Here is a 6,861-nt window from a genome sequence, read left to right as displayed (position 1 = left end):
CAGACTTATTAACGGCATGNTATCTTGNANTTTTTTCNACGCGTCAGCATCGAGCCATATGATATTTGTTCCATTTCCGCATAATTTAATAGCAGGATAAAAAAATCCGTTCTTTACATCAGGGAGCAATCCTACTTGAATTCTCTTTGTATGAGAATTATTTAATCCATACNCGGTGGAAAGCAGCATCTCATGCTTCTCATTTTGCTTCTTGATGATTCCCATGCACGATTTTACGCTGGATTCAACTTGCTCTTTTTCAATATTCACCGCCATTTCTTTGCACTTTTCACTTTACACACTTTTAAACCAATATTTACCGCGTAAAAAGATATTTCAAGCGCCAGCTGCAACTGTTTGCAACAGAATAATGATCAAAATGTATTTACATTGCTCCATTTATAGCAATTTTACCCTCTTGTGCGCATGAGCATCAACTTATTTTACCACCACCACCACTTTTGTTTAAACACAACAATACATACAAGTGTTTATACAATATATACAGACATACATACATGAGATGTTTATTTTTTAATGTTCTTATATGTAAATGTGTATATATTTGAGTATATATGTCTGTTTGTGTATGCTTGTGTATTTACTAAAATATGGCAGAAATATCAACAAAAAGTATTACATTTTTTATTTCATCATGTATAGTTATAAGAACTACATCAAAAAGCTGTCTATATTTAATATGGCCGAGTTCGTTTGGTAATAGAAAAAATCTATGTATAGTAAAAGCAAAATTAACCTTTTAGGCACGGCTGAATTTTTCGCGGGGCTGTTTCTCTGTACGGCAGAGTTCAACGCGAATTACGTGTAAATGATACGGCACTGCAATGTGTGACGGATAATGCTGTTCTTTACACGAGTACATTGGAATGAAGTGTTTGATGATTAAATTATAATTATTCTTAAAGATATGATACACGCATTTTAATTTTAACAATTTATTTTAATAAGTAATAATACAATTCAGTATGGTACGTCTTAAAACACGGTACAACACAAAACCAACATCACAATCTTCACATTTGTAGCGCGATCGTCGTCTTTTATCGTTTTTTGAACTACGACACAATTTCGTAGCGCCTTTTTAGATTTGTTAGACTTACAGTAGGATGGAAAATGTTTGTCGGTTAGTCTAAACGGGTGATCAACCGTAGATTTCCTGCAGATAATGTTATTGTTCATGTCCCTGTACTTTTTAAAAATTTCTTTTAGCAATTTAAGATAAAAGGCTCGCATTGTAACGTCCGTTTTTTTTCAAACCTGTACAAACAGTATGCATTCCAAATAGCGACATCAAGCGAATGAAAAAAAATTTCTTATACCATTTGATGCTCTTTCGGATAGACTGCACACTAGATATTACTTTATTGTTGACTGCTCCCATATTGGTAGTGTAATCGACAATGCAAGATGGTTTTTGTACCCTTTCTCCTGTCCAATAATTTATTTTTTTCGTAGTTACGTAATCCGCGGAGTGGCAAGTTGACAACATGTATACATCGCGTTTGTCTTTCCATTTGACAGCGAGCATATTGGACGACGATCGGAAAGATAACTCACCACTTTCTAATTTTTCACTCATAACGGGCATGTCTTTTTTTCCCGGTTTTACGGTGCACGCGTTCGTTTTGTTATTATATAAGTAATTAAAGTTTGGGCTGGTGTACCAGTTATCGACAAATAATGCATGCCCCTTTCCTAAATAAGACTTAAGTAATCTCAGTATCACCTCAGCCGGTTTTCCTAAATATTTGTCGTCCATTTTTGTGATATCGGAATTGCTTCCGGCATGTACAACAAAATTTAACACAAATCCCGTCTTGCAGTCACATAATACAAAGGATTTTATACCAAACCTATTGCGTTTGGACGAGATATATTGCTTGAATGAGAGACGTTCTTTGTATAACAATAAGCTTTCGTCGACGCATAAATTGCGAAACGGAGTAAAACAATTTGCAAACGGACTGTAAAGCTTATCGCAAAATTCTCTAATTTTTGTCAATCTATTGGATTTTTCTGACTGAACTTCACTAAAATAAAGGTTGCGTAACAGAAACGCGTATCTGTCTCTACTCATTATTTTACCGAAAACATCAGTTCGAAGAAATTTATCTTTTGTCCAATACTCTGAAAAATGCAGTTTCTTTACCCGCGACATTAACAAACAAATTACAAACAAATTATACATTTTACATAATGTGACTTCTCCTTCGTGGGCTTTTATAAAAGAGCGCCTGGAAGTGTTCTTCTTGAACTTCCTATATTCATTAGTTTTTTCCACAATAAATAAAATCAAATCTTCTGAGAAGTATAGCTGGAAATAATCGATCGGTGTTGCCGATTGATTGAGCCGAGTCCTCATGCCAGAATTTCGGCAATCAAATACATGTACTTGCGGCTCCAAATTTTCATGTGACCAGATTATTCTTCTGACGGTTTCCCTTCTGGGCACATCGAAATCATCTGAGTCGGAAGAACTGAGTATTCTAAATCTTTTTATATTCTGCCTGCCACGCATGTTCTTGTTCATATTATTTTCTATTTCCGAGTCGCTTCCTGAATTGTAATAAATTGCTCTTTGTTTTCTACGTTGAAGCAGCATTTTAAGGTTATAGATTCTAACAAATTATAAGGATGTGTTAAAAAGGCATGATAAAAGGAAAATCCGGTATATTAAGATCAAATGATATATTTATTTAAATACAAAACAACAATTCATACCAGACACTGGTAGATAAAGAACAGACTGTATATTCTCGCTGTATATTGTGAAAACAATTAACAATCGATGTGAATGCAAAACAAATGTGAAACAATATGTGAAAACGATTACTGTATTCAAACGGTGAGCAAGTGTGCCAGTAGAGTGCGCCATTATGGTAGCGCGTCGTTCAGAGAGATGGCATCCGCGAAAGCCACTATAGTGGCGCGTCGTACAGAAAAATGACATCCGCGAAAGCCACTATAGTGGCGCATAGTGCCTAAGAGGTTAAAAACTGCTATATACCAATTGGAGCGGAAACAGCTGTGTCTTTTTGTATGCAGCTCTCTAACAAAAAATTACACACAGTATATTCAAGTTCCAATATATGAACGCGCTGAAAGTGTTTAACTTGAACGCGTTTGCAAGCGAGAGCCGGCTGTAAACGCGGCTTGAGTAACGCTTACGCAGTCTGATTCTTAAGAATCTTTGTGACAGATTCTTGTATTTTCAGACATAAGATTTAAGATCTCAGGATCGACTGAACCAATTTAATTCGCACTTCTCGCAATCGAAAGCTCGTAATGACATTTATTAAGAGAAGTAAGATTAAATTTCTTATTAGAGGTATAATTGACGAGATATTTTGTATCAAAACTTCATCGAGAAAAACCTCGGGATAAAGTACACGGTAGCGTTTAGACAGTGATACTCATTCGGCGGATACTTTTTTGTACTTGGCGTCGAGACGCTACCGCGTCTCTTGATTACAAAATGGATAATGGTCTGTATCTTAAACGACAAAAACATAGATATCATATCACTCATTACAAATACAATGTTAATATACAACCGGAGAATTATTTCCTTGCATTATTACTCATGTTTAAATGGCAAAAATTAGAAAAACTTAAAAAATGTGATACATATACGGAATCATTTCACAAAGTAAAATTACACCTGACAAAGGCATTGCAAAACCATAAAAGATAGAAGAATTACAAAAAGCGTTTGAAGCTGCAAAAGAGGTGGCTCAAGAATACGATGATAAATTAGAGAAACAAAATATAGATGATCCAGAAAATCCAATAGGTATTCAAAACATAGAAGCTGGTAAAGCAATGCAAAATTTTAAAGATCTTGGTGAGAAAATAGACAAACAAATCGACGTATCTGATATGATAGCAAAATTAAATACAGATCAAAAAAGAGTGTTTGATAAAGTTGTTAGCACTGTAAGATGAGATGAATTGATATTACGATTATATATTAGCAGAGAAAGTGGAACTGGAAAAAGTTTCTTAATTAGAACCATCAAATGTTGGATAAAACAAACTCTCAACAAGAATACTGCTGTAGCAGCTCCTACTGATATTGCAGCGTTCAATATAGACGATTTGACAGTTCATAGATTACTTCAATTATTTGTTGAACACGGTTTTATTCTAAAATATAAACAGTTATCTGATCATGTATTAAAAGTTTTACGAGCAGTACTCAAAATGTTATTCTCATTATAATTGATNAAGTGTCAATGATATCTAATTTGATTTTAATGTACATACATCTTTGATTGTCTCAAATATTCAATATTACTGATTCTGATGACGGTTGGTTTGGTCGAAAGCACATTCTTCTACTTGGAGATTTGCTTCAATTACCTCTTGTACACGATAATCCAGCTTTTATACATTTATCAAAAGAAATAGTTAATAAATATCTTGGGTCTATAGAAGCTATTAATCTATGGATTACATTGTTTGACTATGATGAACTGACAATCAATATGCGACAGCAAGAAGATAACACTTATCCTGAATTATTGTCAAGAATTTGTATTGGTTTAGTGACTCCGTCTGTGAGATTCTTTCGAAAAGAAAAATATTTTTTGAAAGTGTTTCTATGGAATCTAGATTAAACGACTTATGTGATATTATTAATAACTGTTCATTAGATACCGTATGTTTATTGCCTACTTGTCATATGTGGGACGTTCGTAATGCGGCAATGTTAAATCGTATTAAGGAGAAAGAAATAATATTAATTGCGGAGAATACGATAGAATGTACTCCGTTTGTAAAAAAGAAATTTTTGAAAGTACTGTCGGATATAGAGGATGATACTTCTAGAACAGCCGGACTTTCAAAAACAAGTATTATTAAAATTGGAGCAAAAGTTATGATAAGACGCAATATTGATGCTAGCCTAGAACTTGTAAACAGTATAATAGGTATAGTGGTTTTGGTTATTAGAAAACTTGTAAACGGTACAATAGGTACAGTGGTTTCGGTTATTAGAAATATTTTGTATAGTGAATATGTAGAAAAGATAAAACTTCGCTTGTCGTCAGGTTTAGAATTTTNACTTGAGAAAGTAAATGTCAAGTTTCAGGTAATGGAAAAAGCTTATGTTATTAGAAAACAATTTCCATTGTCTTTGAGTTATGGGATCACTATTCATAAAAGCCTAGGATTGAGTTTGTCCAATGCTATTATAGACATAGGTACTTCGATATTTAGTCCTGGNCAAATTTACGTTGCATTGTCACGAGTAACATCTTTAGAATGACTGCATTTAATTAATTTTGATCCTTCATCTGTAAAAGCGAGTGAAGAAGCTATTATTGAATACAACAGATTAAAACAACTTCATAAACCAGAAATAATTGCTGTTTCAAAACAGAAGACTCGTAAAGTAAAAGATATCCTTAGAACAATATCAAAAGTAATTGCTTCTGTACAACAAGAACCACGTGAAAATATTCGAACAAATACTGCGTGGGTAATTTGTGGTTTCCAAAATACTGATAAAGTTTTATCCTATGCAAATGCGGTATTGCAATGTTTGCTGCATTTAAGTATTGTTAGAAAAAAAATACTCGATTGTGATAAGCTAAATGTTTTGGCTACNTTAATGCACCGATATGAAAATGGAATGCCTACCTTGAATACATGTGCAATACAAAAATATTTAGGAGATAACTTTACAAAGAATATAAAACGTGATTTATCTGAATTTCTTCTAGCTTTCTATGCAAAATATGATTATATAAAGAGTCTAATCGAGCATCAAATAACTTCCACTGTAAAATGCACAAATTGTGATACAACAAACACCAGTATATCAAATAATATTCTCATTTCAATTCCTGTTGTTAATTTTAAAAAGAAAAGTTATGATCTTAACGATTTGTTAAATAGTATATTTTCGCAGTGGTGTAAAGAATATAAGGAATTATGTGCAAATTATACTGGAAGTGACATGTTACTTAAAAGAGAATTAACATTGACAAGAGAGATACTTATTATTCATTTAGTCTTACTTGTACAAAACGATAAATTATTAAAACCTGATTTTAATTTACGTGCAGTTCTAACAAATAAATATCAGTAAATGGACAGTTGTATAAAGTCATGAATGCAATATTTTATCATAGATCATGTATAGAAAACGGTCATTTTATAAGTACATGTCGAGAAGGAACATCTAATTGGATTGAAGTTGATGATGGGACAATTAATTTGTAACAATGTAAATCGTTACGGCCGGAACCGACCATCCGTCCCGGCCCAAAAACGGTGCTTTGGGCCAAAACAGGGGGTCCAAACTCACTCCTAAGAAAAGTGGGGACAGTTTTCAGCGCCACCTACCGCGAGGACCACATTCTTTACGAACTAAAAATAGTAGTGGGGGTATTGGCGCCGTGTTTAAATCGCTCGCGCGCACGTAGGTAGCTATATACTAAAATAAATTGTAAGTTTCTGAGCACACTTATTAAATTTAACTATTGCTTTTATTGTATAAAATTACATAGAAAAATAGTTTATACAACAAAATGGTTTTACTTAATACATAAAATAAAAACATTTTGTCGTATAAACTATTTTTCTATGTAATTTTATACAATAAAAGTAATAGTTAAATTTAATAAGTGTGTTCAGAAACTTATTTTCACATAAATTACTTAATCTAATAAATTATAACATTTTTATTTGTAATAACGTATCATTTATTATTGTAACTTCTTACATCTCATCTTTTATTTCTTCTTTAATTCTTAATCTTATATATACGTACATAATCAAATTCTTTTTCTTTTATTATAGTAATTATTATGTATTAAATATTATTGAAATATA

At 32.7% G+C, this 6,861-nt stretch overlaps 1 pseudogene; it reads left to right on the top strand.

The window, feature by feature from the left end:
* The first annotated feature begins 3,496 nt into the window (after positions 1–3,496).
* On the top strand, positions 3,497–5,411 carry LOC109862583 (annotated as a pseudogene).
* Positions 5,412–6,861: the final 1,450 nt, after the last annotated feature.

This window comes from Pseudomyrmex gracilis, unplaced genomic scaffold (genome assembly GCF_002006095.1).
Source record: "Pseudomyrmex gracilis isolate BER0280 unplaced genomic scaffold, ASM200609v1 scaffold_2021, whole genome shotgun sequence".
Lineage (NCBI taxonomy): Eukaryota > Metazoa > Arthropoda > Insecta > Hymenoptera > Formicidae > Pseudomyrmex > Pseudomyrmex gracilis.
The sequence above is the reverse complement of the archived record's forward strand: the minus strand, read 5'-3'. Positions and strand labels throughout refer to the sequence as shown.